This window comes from Lagopus leucura, unplaced genomic scaffold, assembly GCF_019238085.1.
Source record: "Lagopus leucura isolate 7727_CA_CO unplaced genomic scaffold, USGS_WTPT01 Super-Scaffold_100004, whole genome shotgun sequence".
Taxonomy (NCBI): Eukaryota; Metazoa; Chordata; class Aves; order Galliformes; family Phasianidae; genus Lagopus; species Lagopus leucura.
This window is the reverse complement of record NW_024962264.1, coordinates 11,549,949-11,565,270: the sequence shown is the minus strand read 5'-3', so window position 1 is coordinate 11,565,270 and position 15,322 is coordinate 11,549,949. Positions and strand designations below refer to the sequence as shown.

At 37.6% G+C, this 15,322-nt stretch overlaps 1 protein-coding gene across 9 annotated transcripts in view; it reads left to right on the top strand.

The window, feature by feature from the left end:
- Positions 1-15,322, top strand: part of TTC29 (tetratricopeptide repeat domain 29) — a 316,699-nt gene that overhangs the window by 120,534 nt on the left and 180,843 nt on the right. For all 9 annotated transcript variants that reach the window (XM_042870538.1, XM_042870535.1, XM_042870537.1 and 6 more), the window contains one exon: positions 7,092-7,326. The gene's annotated coding sequence lies outside the window, so the exon portion shown is untranslated. The remainder of the gene's footprint in view (positions 1-7,091; positions 7,327-15,322) is intronic.

The following is a 15,322-nucleotide window of genomic DNA, read 5'->3' as shown; positions in this document are numbered from 1 at the left end:
TTACTGCATTTTTCAATATCACAGTGTTTTTCTGAGAGCTGTTATGATGACCATGGGTAATGCAATTACAAACTGAATAAAGAGCTGATGTCAGAGTATTTATATTTATATGCATTTCTTGCTGCACTGTTTTCTTTTGCACTATTTTCTTCAACTCCAAGACATAAGATGTGAAAATTTTGCTACTACTTAGGGTTGAGCAGTTTTCTTTTTCTTATGAGCAGAAATTAGGAGTAAAGTTAATTCCCATTAAGCTGAATTTTATCCTCTCCTCCTTATATCGAGTGCCATTTAAATATGCAATTATAAACCTACAGAATGCAAAAATACTACCTGAGGAGAGAAAGGGCATGGAAGTCGAGGACTGATTTGGTTAAGCTTGAGTTCCTCATTGTTTCTTCACTTACAACAGTGAAATTATTTGTTCTTTACTTGGATAAGTTGTACAGTATTTTGACGTTGATAAGTGGGGTAAGCTATTCTAAGGAAGCCTGATTTATGTGTTTTTATGCTTCATGACCAGACAGTCTAATTGATTTTCTGAATTAGTTTTCTCTTAAAGCTGTATCATGCTTAATTTAGAAATAATTTCACTAAAAATATGTGCACTGAAACATACCAGTAGCAGATCAGGAGCTGAGGTGTCCAGGTGTGATTTGTCTTTGAAATGTCCGAATGATTTTGAGATCTTTCAGTAACTTACTCGTTTTAAAAAGCAATTTTATGAATCAACTTTCAAAATTAGGAAGAAACACAGAAATCTGCTAGCTTTACTGAAGTAAGAGTGAATTACTTAAATTCTAAATGGTCCAGTGTTTTGGCCATGTAGAGGAAGGCAGACTGTGTCTGATTGAGCTAACATTGTCATTTCTCTTTGGTTGGAAAAGCACCTGGAAACCCCAGTTGTCCCCATCATGTGTTGTCACTGCACATAATAGCCTCTGGTATGCAGGAGGTCGTACGAGAAGGTGTTCTGATCCTGTCTAGCCTAGGTCTCTGAACAATGAAAATAGATATGGCAGATGGTAAGGAAACATGGGAGCACTCTTAATTCCCACTTTATGGCTGAATGATTGAGGAACTGATGTGCAACTTGCCGAGGGTCACAAAGAGGTTGAGTTAGCCCAGGAGTTAGACTGAGCCCCACACGAACAATTTGGTCAGAAATTGCCTATGTTCTGTAGTCCCTTGTGGTTAACAGGCTGCTGGGTGCAGAGGCAGGATACCATGGCCAGTTGCTCTTCAGCTGCTTTGGAGTAAGTAATCCTGCTGTGCTGAAGGTGCTGCACTTGCCCAGTTTCTGTGCGTGTGCCCCGGGCATTTAAAGCTCTGTATCCGACTAAGATCTGAACTGCTTTAAGTGAAACATCAAAGGGAAGATGCATCTCAAAAGTCGTAACATTGGAGTTTTCCATGCCTGTCCCAAGTTCTGTGCTCCTTCTTGTGCCATCCTTAGGCTCTGCAAAGTAAGTGAGTGAGGAATACGAGTGCTGCTGTCTGTTCAGCTGTCTGGTGATTAGAGTATTTGTCCAGTGTGCTTGAATGGATTTAGATCTGTGGATCAGAAGAGTGCCCTGGTCCTTAAGCTGTAGTGCTCTGAGCTGGGGCCATGCTTGCTTCCCTTTATTTGATATAAAATGCAGTGGCTTCCCTGCTCATTATGCTGGGCTTTTCTGAATTTCATTCCCAAGCATTTCTTCATTTGCTTCCATAAGGAATGTAGCAGCATGAGCAGGCTGATCAGGTGAAGCAGTACCTACAGTTGCAGTGACTTGCTCACAGTCACCGTGCTCATATTGGTAGTTTAATCTGCCTGAACTCAGAGCTGTTTAAGTCAAAACAAGTGACTGCACTTACACTGATTTTTTTCTGAAATTTCTTCCTGAGCAGTGAAGGCAAGAGCTCTTAAAGACTTTCAAAGCATCAGAGAGAGCACAAAGGGGAGTTCTGATTTCCCACTGGTTTGTGCAGAAGATTTACCGTGCCTCAGGTTCCAAATTGTTAACTGGAAACAATGCACCCTCACACAGGGGAAGGTGAAAAAGAAGAATATTTATTATTCTTCTACACATGTGCAAATGTAGAAAAATCAACTGGAGGTATGAGTGCTGTTAAAACAGCTGTGATGGCCCCAAATGTTTTTAGGTTTTTCATGTTCTATTTCTTTTGCAGAGGAAGAGCGCTGCTCCTTTTTCTCATTTCAAGTCCTAATGTTACACCTTACAGCTAAGATTTTGATGTAGTGTGAAGTGAAAATGACAGTGGAATGTTCTAATGTTTCCTTATTTTATTCCTTTGGACCAAAGTGCATTTGTTACTGCCTGATTTGTATGCAGTCTGCTGTCTCTCCAGCTGTTTTTCCTTTAATTTTTTAAAAAAATTAAAATTAAAGGATTCTTTTAAAGTTCTTAAATCCCTGGAAATCCTGAAACAGGGATGAATGTTGAGGTGCAGATAGCAAGACCCTAACCTCTTTCATAGTGTGTCTTTAAATGTGTGTTCTTGCACATTTAAACTACAGAAAAAAAGCCTTAGCAACACTGTTGCAATAGAGCCACAGTCAGAAGTTCAAATGAAAATCCTCAAATTAGAGTTTTAAGTTATAAATTATCTGGCTATGAATTTTTTTTTTTTTTCTGATTTGCTCTCAGTGGAAGGCTGGGCTTATTTCCAAAGCTGAGGTGAAAACAGAGCTTTTTTTCTTGTAAAAAAGAAAAAAAAATGTAAAGGGTTATTTTGTGTTTTTTAAAAAAAAGGCTTTATTTTCATATCCTATGCATTCAACAGATGTTAATCTTAATGAAGAATATATCTGGGGATTTATTTTTAGTAATATGTATATAGAAATACTGAAAAAAATTAAAAGCCAAATGGAAGTCCTCTTTCATGTTTTTCATTTATATCAAAGGTGAATAAGCATTTCACTAAGCTGTTTGTCATTTGTCAGTGTGTGTTTTCCCATTCGCTTCACTGGAGAAAAGGTGCTTAGAGTTTGCTTTCTGCTGCTGTTATGGGGGTTTGTATATATAATGATACTTGAGGATTTAGACAAAACCGAGACTAGTTTGAAGTTTGCTCACAAAGATATAAGTCTGTACAGATTTACTTCATATTGTTTGTTTGACACATTAACTCCTGCCTAATACCGAGGTGAGTTGGCCACTGTGAAGCTGGCAGTAGTTCACGTAGTTGTGTATAGTCGAACTGACTGTTAAGTAGTCTGTGCATCACTTATCCACATGCCTGTATGTCAAAGAAAGGCGGGAAGTAGATGAGCATGCAATTAATATTAGAAATCTTTCTTTCTTACTTTACTTTGTATTCGAATTATTCGTTCAACTAACATCTGCCTTACTTTGACTACCTATTTGTGTCTTCTAAAAACTGCAGTGCAACTGAGCATCCATTTGAGGGGTATTAACAGCTTTCAAAACTGTCTGGTTGTTCTTAGACTATTAAAATAATAATAATAAAAAGGCACAGAAACATTCTTGAGCTTGTATTCTGTTTCCAGAAGGGGGGTGGGAGGAAGAGGAAATCTATTATTTAAGACAGAAATACAGCCAGTGTGATAAAAGTGCCTTCCCACGTCTTCTGGTCAGGTTCTACGTGCATATAAATGTTTCACGTTAAGCTTTAAGATCAAGGACAAGTCTGTAGGGAACCTTGTTTCCTGGGGATCTGCTTGCAAGACTAGCTCCCAAGTACTGACTTCCCATTTTTTATTTGGTTATTAAGGATGAAAGGCTACATCATTTTCCGGAATAGCAGTTCCTTGCATGACATTATCTTTGTCCACAGCTATGAAACATGCATTTCCATAGGTTCATGTGGATACTTAGCTTAATTCAGCTCAGCTACTATGACTGCTGCTTTATACATGTTTAATTTAAAGGATCACCTTTATATCATGTTGTAGAGTGAACAAAAGATATGTGGTTCAATAGTTGAGAAACTGTCTCTTTATAATGGGTCTCCAGCCTATGTACCTCAGAGCTCTCTCTGTTGTGAAGACAAAACACTGGAAGTCTAATTTTCTCAAATAACTCATTCTTGTCAATGTGTTTATGTATATGCAGCCTTGCAAGTGTAAATCACCAGTATGAAGTTTTGCGTACTACCAAATGTGTACAGAAACAGTGGAAAAAAATGCAAGTGAAACTTATTTGTACTAGATTACATAAGCAAATCATCCATAGTTTTAGACTTATTTTTCACAGCTTACCTGCATGAATATTGCTTCAACAAAAGACAAAGTCTTTAAAAAATAAAATAAATAAGACTGACATGATTAGCATGAGTGTTTAAAATACTCATATAACAAGCTTAGTAGATGTATCTTTGGCTTGGAAAAAAATTTCCTTTTAGTTACTCTATTTTGTTACTTGGCTATTTTTTATACTTCTCTTTAAACACTATCAACATGAATGCCTCTGAAGCTGGAATAAAACATTTGCATTTATTCTTCTTAAAATATCAGTAAACAATTCAAGCTGAAAAGCTCTTGCAAAATACTGAGCTATTACCAATATAAATAACACTAGCTGTGCTCAATCAGATGTAACATCACTGTAAGATGGTAAATGGCAATTACTTTCATATAAGGAGTATCAAAGATAGCACACTAGATTAGATGCAAATGGTTAGAATGGAACAAACCTTGCAAAACAATGTGAGACCTGGTAATTTACCAAGAATGTGAGTAAGCGTAGGTTTTCTTTCTTTTGCATAGTGCTGAAATATCCAATGTGTAGATCTTTCTCTTCCCTTGACCTACCTGTGTTTGAAGGTATTTCTTATCCATCAGGATGCCTGAAAGCAGTTGTGGAGATGCTTGGGAAGCAGATGATGCCAATCTGTTGTCTGGAAAATATGTACTTCTGCAAATTGTCTAACATGCCACTCATATCAAACATAAACTTAGCAAAGAATGATCTATATTCTGCACTCCTCACACATTGCTCCTGATCTCTTTCCTGCAGCCTCTAGGGGAGAGCAATCATGTTGCTCAAAACCAGACACAGGGTATTGTGTGGAAGAGGGAAAGTGTTTGAGCCTGTACCCTAATTTTGATTGCAGGACCCAAATGCCCATACACTTAAGTGTATATGTATGAGTACACCTTTATATAAAACTCTAGCTTCGAACTCTTCTGACATAGATGTACAGACATATGCATTTTGGCATCCTTCTCCTGAAATATATGAACTGATTTCTGGTGTGATGTTCCTTTTTGAAAAGTGAGAACTTCTAAAGGAAAGAAAGGAACATTTATTTGAAAGTAAACGTAGCAGAACTAATAATCCCAAGCATCTGCAATTTTTACATTAAATTCACTTGGAATTTAATGTAAATTGAAGCTTTTCTTGTTTGGTGTTTCCAAACCTACCTGTGACTTTTTTCTTTGTTTGTTTGTTTGTTTATCAGGAACTTTATTATAGAATTCCTAAAAATTGAAGGTAACTTATTGGTCTGTATAAATGTGATTAAAAGGAATTTTCCATGCAAACATATGAAAGTAATAGGAAGAAAAGGGAGTAAGTGCAACTATTCACAGTGAAAATGAGACAAAACCACAAGGATTTGATAAGTTGTTATCTGGTAATTGCATACATCATTTTGAAAAGCTCTTGTGAGATATTGCATAAAAAGCTGCTTAGATCAGATAAGAATTTATTTTCAGATCTTGCTCTTGCATTGCCTTTTATATAATGCACTGCCCATGGAGAGCATTATTGACTTTTGTTTACCTTGCTAATTAAAAAAGTAACATCTGGAAAAGTTTTGTTTTGACTCCTTGTTTCTGCGCTGGAAAATCTGAGGCTTAGCCAGCTAAACTGAGCTAACTATATCTAGCTTTACCAAAGTTATTCTATTTCTCCATCTGCTCTTACTTACAGCACTTTTATATAAAATACAATGAATTTCATTAGAATGTTTTCTTAAGATGGAAACTAACTGAAGGACTTTCAAGTAGCAAAAGATAAAAATGTGATTTAAATTCATCTAGTTGAGAGGACAAGCACAGATAAAAGCACAGTAAACAGGAGATTAATAGCCTTGGCGCAGGAAGCAGATCAGCTTGGTCTGCTGCCCTGGCAGCCCTTCTCCTAGGTCTTTGCAATGAGTAACTTGAGTTCAGATACTGTTAGAATGTTTCAGGTGAGGAGAGTTACTGGAAACAGTCAAAGGCTAAGATTTCAAAGAATCATGGCCTCTGATCAGAAAAATCTTAGACTCGTGGATAAATGTCCATTAACAAAAATGAACTGTTACACTTTTACTCCCTATTTAGCAAAGCATTTGCTTGTTTTTGTGGATTGAAGAATGTGTTTAAATGCTGCACTAGGGAAAACATATAATCTGATGATAGCACTTTTCTTGCTCTGCTTGTGGCATCAGGATACACCTCCGTAGACTTTCTGAGAATTTCAACTCAGAAAATCTATTTTTGTGGGGACCTGAAATACTTTGCTCTGTACTTCTAACAGTTTGTTTTGTGGTGGGGAATGTTTTGCTTACTTCAGTGTACTTTTAAGTGCTTCGTGGCCTGACGTAAACTGAGTATTTAGAAGGCAGTTCGGAGCTTTCATGATTACACAGTGGTTGAATTGCTATCCAGTGTGAAAGTTCATGTCTTTATGTTATTTAATGTTTGTCTCTATATTTGTCCCCCCCCTTTTCACATGTATTCTCTTTTTGATTTTCTATATTTCTTCTTTTTCTTTTTTTCTCCTTTAGGAAGCTTTTCTAATTACAGTGAATATTCAACGTTTTTTTTTTTCTCTGGCTTCTGGTAATCCTAACAAATGCATCAAATACTTTTACTTCCAGTACTCTCTTATTACTAAAATCCTCTTCTCTTTCTCTTGTTTCTAAGCTCTTGAATTTTGATTCCGTTGTCTTTTCTCTGTCCCCTATTTTATCATTTGATCTTTATTTTCCTCCTTCACTTTTTGTCTTTCTGAATTTCCTTTTAATTGTTCCCACAGATGATTTTGTCTTCTTTCTCTGAAGTATTTCTGTTTGATTTCCCTTTTTCTGATTCATTGAAGCCTGAAAAAGATTTGTTTTTCTTTTTTTCTTCTTAGGTTCAGTAATCCTTCTCCCCTCTCAGAACTGTGGAGGAGCAAGGTGGAGCCTTGTACTTCCGAGAAAGGATATAAAGCTGCTGGCGTTTGCCCATCATAAGGAACAAGGACCTGCTCATAGGAAAAAAAAAAAAAGCAAAATGAAGAATCTCAGAGGAGCTGAAAACTGACTTTCCCTGAGGTGGAAAAAAAAATAGTAGTTTACACCATTTCAACAGATCCCAATTGCTCCAAGGTAAGCCTTGTTTACTGATAATGTAAGTGGCTTAGTGTGTCTACAACTGTGAAATTTAGAGCTGTTTACCAGGAGAAAGTGAAGTTTTAAAAGTAACATGCCTGCCTAGAAAGTGTACTGTGACATGCAGGGAGCTTGACTCCAGTCTGATACATTTTCATGCTTCCCCTGCAAATCGAAGCGCGTGGTCATTAACGCAGTAAATCACGGTAATGTGTTATGATCTGATCTGGCATTTATAAAGAAATAGAGTGTCTAGCCCTGGTTGCCTCTCCTACAGGTCATTTGTCCTAGTGGTAAAGAGAGTGGTTGTTCCCAAGAGAAGGGAAAGCTGCCCATTATGTCAGCTCACACCCTGGAAAAGGCTACTGATTTCAGTGCATCTGTTTGTGATGTGCCCTCTAAACGGGGTCAGTGTTATAACGGGTAGGAGAGAGCAGTTTCAGCCATGAGTGAGCACTCAGATAAATGGTGTAACTAACTCTTCAGAGATGAATATAAAGCGTACACAAGATGGCTTCTTTTGTATTCGCTTTAAAAAAAAAAAAGAAAACAATCATATATAATGTTTTTTTTTCAATCATTGATTTATATGCCACACAGATGAAAAGCAATATTCCTATGATGCCTTTATCAGTATTCTGACAAGGACTGCTTTCAAGTTAAAGACTGATAAAGAATGCCAACTTTTGACATTATTAGAACAGCCCTATCAGCTTTAATTCTCTTTTGTTTTCCTGTTGTCAAGGAAAGGCTGTTAGAGAGGAAATTATGATCTCAAATCGGTTAATCGAGTGACATGCACTTTTTTCCATAAATTGCCATGGCTGATCTTTAAAGCAGTATACAATCTCATTGCCAAGCAGGCTACAGAATATAGTAGAATTTGCAAATATCATATGTCATCAGTCTTTAGGCCAGTAATTCTCAAAGCAAGGTGAGCTGTCCACAATGTCACATTGTGGAATTAAATGCACAAACTCGTTTGTCTTCTTTGCCTGTACTTTCGTATGCAGTTTTCTGAGCATGCTAGAGACCGCTAGAGTGTGCTCAATTATAAGCCTGGTAGGAAGCGCACACAGTGGAGCATGGGGAGTGCTCAGGGTTGCTGGAAGTTTATTCTTTCCAGTAAATTAGGGAGCTTGTGCTCTTGTCATTGTAGATCAAAGTTAATTGACCTCATACCATTAGCATCAGCATACTTAAGGCACGGAGTTTACGCAAAGAGCCAGAGAATTTAAAACCGTAAAGTTTCATTTTTACTAGTCTGTCTGTGCACATAAATTTTGGCTTTGGGTGAGTAGTGTTTGTGCAGGCTCAGAAGATTTTATGTGAAAGTTAGTCGTGCACAGGCTCCAGTATATTCTGTTTCAAAGCAGTGTTTGCTTTTCTTCCTCTTTCTTCCATTTTTCTGATTTTCTTCTTTCTACGAATTTACTAGTAGCATGAATGATCACCCACAGCATTTTCTATAAAACATAATTGACAGCTAATAATACTCTGCACCTCTTTAGCCTGGCATAGTTGATGTTTTCAAAGCCTTTACAAACATTAGCTGAATCAAGTGTCACCCAATCAAGTAAGCTGGTATTATTCATGTATTTTGGCAGTTAAACTAGAAAACAAAATCAGTTTCCTTACGACCACAAGATGTTTGTGTGAAAGCTAAGAAGAGAACATGCATCTTCTGACATCTATTGCTATGCTCAACCATAGAAAGATTTTTTTTTCCATATACGAATATGATTATCATTGTGATTGAAGGATTGTGATTAACATTCTTTTGGGAATAGCTAATATGACTTCTTTATTTCTATACCAGAAGCTTTCAAGTATAATATATCATCCTGAGTACGTTATAATAGGACTGACACAAACAGAGAGTATGCTAAAAAATTCTTCTCTGAAGCTCAGCTGGATGTTAGCGCAAATGTATAAGGAAATATGTGAACTGAAAGAGAGAAACAAAGAATGGTAGAGAAAGGTGAGGAGATGCTGACAGAACCAGCATAAAATACAGAGAATGATAGGAAAAAATAGGAAGAAAGAGGAGACAGATTGGATTTATGCATATCCAGGATTAAGATGTGCAGAGGTACTATGCACAATGTAATAATTAGACAATATTTAGTAAAATAAATGTACAGTATCTGGAATCACAAAAGTTTGGAGTAAAAATACAGAAGGTGTTTCCTGTCGCAGTATGCATGGACTCTATTCTCACTTGTGCCTATTTTAAAATCATAATGGTAAGAGAATGGAAATATTCTGAATGTTCCACTGTTGTGATATGATAGTGCCATGTACTGGTGCTTATCAAATCACAGCAAATCCTGTATCTGCATGTTACTGGTGAATAGAAAAATATTCGGAAAGAAATTCTTAATTTACTGGTGAATACTAGCATTTCTGTAGAAGGACAGAGATCCAGAAAAAAAAATACCATTCAGAGAGTTATTGTAAACATAATCACCTTTTTCTTTTTCTTTTTCTTTTTTAAATCATAGCATATGTTTGCAGTTTCCTCTTCCAAGGCTTTGGCATTACAGAATAACTGCTGGTGTTTAGTCACTTTCTGCACCAGTGATTCCATCTGCTGGGATTCAATTGATTTTTCACATCTCAGCATAAGAAGGCCCGGGCTGTGCCCTCTTGCCTGCAAGTGTGTGTGGTGGCAACTGCAGTAGGGGATGTCAAAGCAAGGGCTTTTAGGACAAGAGGAACAAGGGTGGAAAATGCCACAAAGAGCTTCTAGGTTTTGCAAAAACTGCAGGTATTTTCTTGTTTCAGAAGCTCGAAATGTGGATTTCACACATTAAGAGGATTTTTTCTTCTTACTAATGCTTAAAAAAAATGCATTAGTGTTCCTTAGATTGAAGAAAAATTTCTTCCCTTGTACAGTTGGATTATATCCTCAAGACTTTAAGCATTACATCAATTGATATTATTTTCTTATCTTATTGAAATATATTCCTGAGAAGACCAGAAGTTTAGTCATTTAGTCATGGATGTGGGAGCAAAGGGGTTGATGCTATGTTGACTGAGATTTGTCTTTCCTAGTGCCATCAGGCACTATTGGTATTAACTGCATTTAATTGCTGTCAGAAATCTTAAAATTTTTGAATAGGCTGAGAAGAATAATAATTGGTTCTTCCTGGGTGCTGTTGCTCTCTTTTGCACTTCTCTGATTTTATGGTTTCCCTATACATATGTCTGTGTGTGTGTGTGTGTGTGTGCTTTTTAACCAAAAAAACAGAGAACCAGCAAAAGATGATTTATGTGTAGATTCACTGAGCAGCAAGATCTAAAGGGGCTGGACATAAAAACAGCAACAACACCCTGGTACTAGTAGGCTAACAAATTTGAATACGGAGGAGGCATGTAGTAACTTGGAATCCAAGTTGTATCAACAAGCAACATGGCACTGGTAGGGATGAATGTAAATCTCCTAAGAAGGAGAGACATCATCAAGTGTACGTTGAAAGAGAGAGTGTAGTCCATAGGGAATAGGTTAGAAGGAAGAAGTATGCTGTGGAAATAGAGAACTGAAGAAACAGTGGCCAAAAGCTGTGCTAAACTTGATTTTGCCATTTGCTTGTATACAGAGTTTTTTAGCTTCACAAACAGAAATTGAACGGGGCGGCAATGTTCTGCTCAGTCTTTTCTGAGGAGCGCACACACATTAAGCAGAGGGACGTGTGATGGCATTGCAAAGCAGCTGAACAGGCAAACCCACCCTATAAGTACTGAGAAGTGCTCCAATAGGAGGTGTAATACCAGTACTTCCTTGCGCTTTCTCCCTACTCCAAAATCTAAGCTGACGGATAGTAATTAACCCCTGAGGGGGCTTGTTTAATTTGCTAGTGGAATATCAATAAAAACGCTGACCCATAAGCTCTCTGGCTCATCATTTAGAGATTCCTCTGCAGTATGGCTTTCATTTGTTCTCATCCCTGAGAGCAGTAACCTGCTTGAAACTAAGCTAATTTTGTTTGAGCAGGATGCTTATTTGCACTTGCAACTGGGAGGAGCCTAAATAGTTTGGCTGCTAGCAACAGATGTGGAATAAATTGGACTTTGTGTGGACTGGACTCTCAGCCATAGCCAAGAAGAACAGTGTTCAGGAAAAAAGGGCAAGACTTGTGTATGTAGAACTTCTACCTCTCTTACTGTCTCATTTGGAAGATATTTCACAAAATTAGGAGACAGTTACGGAATGACAAAAAGAAAAAGCATAGAAGAGATAGTAAATGGTCTCAGAGTTAACCAAGGTGAATTTACTGCCACGGGATTTCTTTCAGTCTCAGTGTTGCTCAGAAAATTAGTGGTCATCTGACTTCAATCTGTCTAACTTTTAGTTGTCTATGAAGGAACAATAATAATAATGTTGTTTCAGCTGGTGGAGGCTTTGTATGTGAAAATACATGCAATCTCACTGTAAAACACTGCAGACCTGAAGACATAAAAATCAGTAATTTTACTCCCAGTTCAGGAATGGAGAGCATATGAATATAAGGTTTGGAATGATCCATTCAGTGAATAGCATTTAATATGTAAACATTTGCTGAATGAGGCAATGATTTTATGGGGAAAAGAGAGATGATCATGACATTTAGGATTGTAGCAAACTGCCATTTCATGGAGAAAATGAAGTTTTCTCCATGAAGTTGTGTTTCCTTTGTCTTACTGCGGATTTGTGACTGAATGGTTTAGCAATTTTTTTGTACTTCAAGATTAGTATTGCATATATATATTTAATTACATACTATGCACACAGAGATAAAGAGATGGGAAGTTTTACTGTATATATATATATATGTACACATTTTTATGACATATTTTGCATGTTTTTTGTGCATATGTGTAGTGCTCGGTGTGGAGTGTCAGCATGCGACAGCACTGTTGCACCCACCAAGAAGCAGATAGCAGGATTCACTCAAGCTGTAGTCAGGCTTTGCTCAAAGTTTCCCTGGGCTCGATGCAGAATTGTTTGAGCGATGCCTGGGGGTGCCAGATGGTGCACTTCTGGTGCCGGGTGCTATGGATGCCCACAGGGGCTTTTCGAGTATGGCCATGGATGTGGCCAGAGGTAACTGCTATTGCAATTACTCTAAGAAGCAAGCTTTATAAATGCCAGTAAAAGGATTCATTTAAAATTTCAGTCTGTGTCTCTTATGCTATGGTTATTCAAGTTAGCATACTGTAATTCTATTTGAGGGAGTGCATTGAAGTTAATAGGCTGCAGGCTCTGATATAAATTGAACATGGATTTTTTTCACTAATAATATAAAACATTACTTCTTACAACTTATACAACAATATGTTTGTGTTTACTTCATGTACTGCTGGGCGTGTACCTCATGCTGGCTGCATGGCTCTAAGTTCAATTGAAGATGTGACTCTTCAGCAGTTCAGTGGCTTGCTTCTGTGATATCAGGGCTTCTGCTTTGTTTCTTCTCTCTGCAGTATAGCGTAGCTTCTGCGGCTCATCTAGAAGGAACAGTGGATTGAAGGGAACTAAAGCTGTAAAATGTGCACTGTAAATGCTATTACTCGCAGTGCTTCTCATAATGTTAATGTTTTTCTTTGGCTTTTTTACACGAAGAACGAGCTTTTGACGTGAGCGTGCAAATATAGTTATTCCAGTACATCTGCAGTTCATCCTTTTCTTAGCTCCCGCTTCTCTGAGGTTTATATAAAATTTGTCTGTTTCTTCCCTTTTATTTTTCTGACTTCAGTCAGAAAAAAATAACAATCCAATTTTCTTCCTTTAAATACTGTAAATCAAACAGTCAACACATCCAAAACGTATCAGTTCTTTGAATCTTTCTGGAAGACTCCCTGCTGTGCTCTCTGAATTTTTAAGCTTTTCAGCATTGTGTATGACAGCAATTTTTCTTACAATGGACACATGCAACACAGTCTGTCAGCTTCTCTCAACTCCATCTCTCAGAGAGGACCTGAGCATTGCTGTGTCAATGGATGTTTGATAGCTGCAAGCATTCAGGTCTTACTCAACGAATCCTTAACGCACGCTTCTTGCAAAAGAAGAATAAGCACACGTTCCAGTGTTCCCCTGGTTAATTTTTGCCATGCTCAACTTTGTTTGCAGGCTGGAGCCACCGGAGCGGTGTGGCGCTGTGTGCCACTATTGCTCCGCGTGCTCCCTCTAGCGATCCAAGCGTTTAAAACCTTCTTTCTGAGAGGAGAGAGCTGGAATTTCCCAGATGGCTCACAAGGCGTTTAATGAAGTGTGTAGTACAACCATTTCATTACAACATATTGTGTGCCTTTGCCTTTAATAACTGCATTCCTCATCTGAGAAGTCTCTGTAGCTTTCAGAAATGAATTACAGTACTATTATTTTTCTCAAAATATATTTTTCCATGACAAGAATAGCACTTTGCTAAACTATTGTATTTATTAGCAACCTGTTACCCTCTGACACTACTGTCATTTTCATCAGCCTTGATAAAGTGAGTATCATTTAAAATCTCCTTTAAAATTATTAAACCATCTTTATTTTATTGGTTTCTTTTCTTTCGTTTTCTTCTTTTATATTTATACATATAAACTGTGCATGAAACAAGAAAGTAAGAAACTGTGAAAGATTAGCGCTTCGATTCTGATTTGGTGGCAGACAGAAAAATCCAAGTAATCACCTGAGGATGAAATAATTTCCTGTGGTTGGACAGTAATTGTGTTGTCCTAATGAAAACCAGACTCATTTTGAAGATGTTCTCCATCTTCAAGCTCAAGTATGAAGATCGGCGCTATTCCCATGCGGCTGCTGCAGCAGAGTTGTCCTTTTTTCCTGACAGTTTGGAGGCACTGATTTTGTGAAAATAGAAGCCCATACATGATTTCTTGCTTTTTGCCTCTTAGCTTCTACATGTACCTACTTTCTTTGTCATGGGTGTTCAATCCATCTCCTCTAGTTTGTGTTGCTATGAAAAGCATCCATTGTGGAATGCAAATGAGCTAGAAGGGTTGTAAGTGAAATAATTTCATTTCTCATGGATTTTTTTTCATAAATCTATTGAAGAAAATATGGTTTGTAAAAACTGTTATGTTATTTCCCATTTCAGAATTTTGTCCATGGAGCATCACTGAAGTGTTTTTCATGTTCAGTTTTTGACAGATAAGTGAGAGAGGAACCTCTTTTGCAAGTACAGATGCAGCTGAGCTTCCCCTGTTTGTAGTGTGAAAGTTACCCTATTCATTAAAGCCTAATTCTGCCTTCTTTGGGCAAACACTAGTTTCCCACAGACTTGATCTAATGCCGAGCCTGACTGCAGCAGCCTCCAGTTGAGAGCCAGTGTCAACACTTCAGTAAGTGACTGTTTGGACACACAGTACAGTGTTCAAATAACATCCAATTCTGGTGCCAGTTGGGCATTTCTCACATTGCTACGTGTAGGACTTGGTCCTAAATTTTCAGCATCCCAGACAATTAAAGAAAGTATACCAGGGGCAACTGAGAGCTGCTCACGCTCAGTTCTGCTCTGTGTGCACAGTAACTCTGTTACTTGAATATTCAAGGAATATTCAGTCCAATCTGCGTGTGTGAGATTAGTACACCACAAGTTTAGTAGCTTGTGGTACTAATAGGAATGGGAGGGTGGTTGGACTAGATGATCTTGCAGGTCGTTTCCAACCTTGCAATTCTGTGATTCTGTGATTAATCTCTGCATGCACAGTGAATCTTACTGACCCAGAAACACAAAGTGATTTGCAATTATTTTATTAGCAACCAGCAATTCTACACTGAAACCAACCTGCAGTGTAAACGGTCTGCAATTAACCTGACAACAAACTTTGTCCATTGCCTTTGTATATCAATATCTCCATGCTTTCTGCTAAACTCTGATTTATTTTGTTACTGTCGTTGAGGGGGGGAAAATAAATTATAAAACTCACTATTGTGAAGAACAAAGGAATTAGGACAAGCAAAAGACAGTCAGTGACAAGGCTCCTTATCCTCCTAATCTCAGAG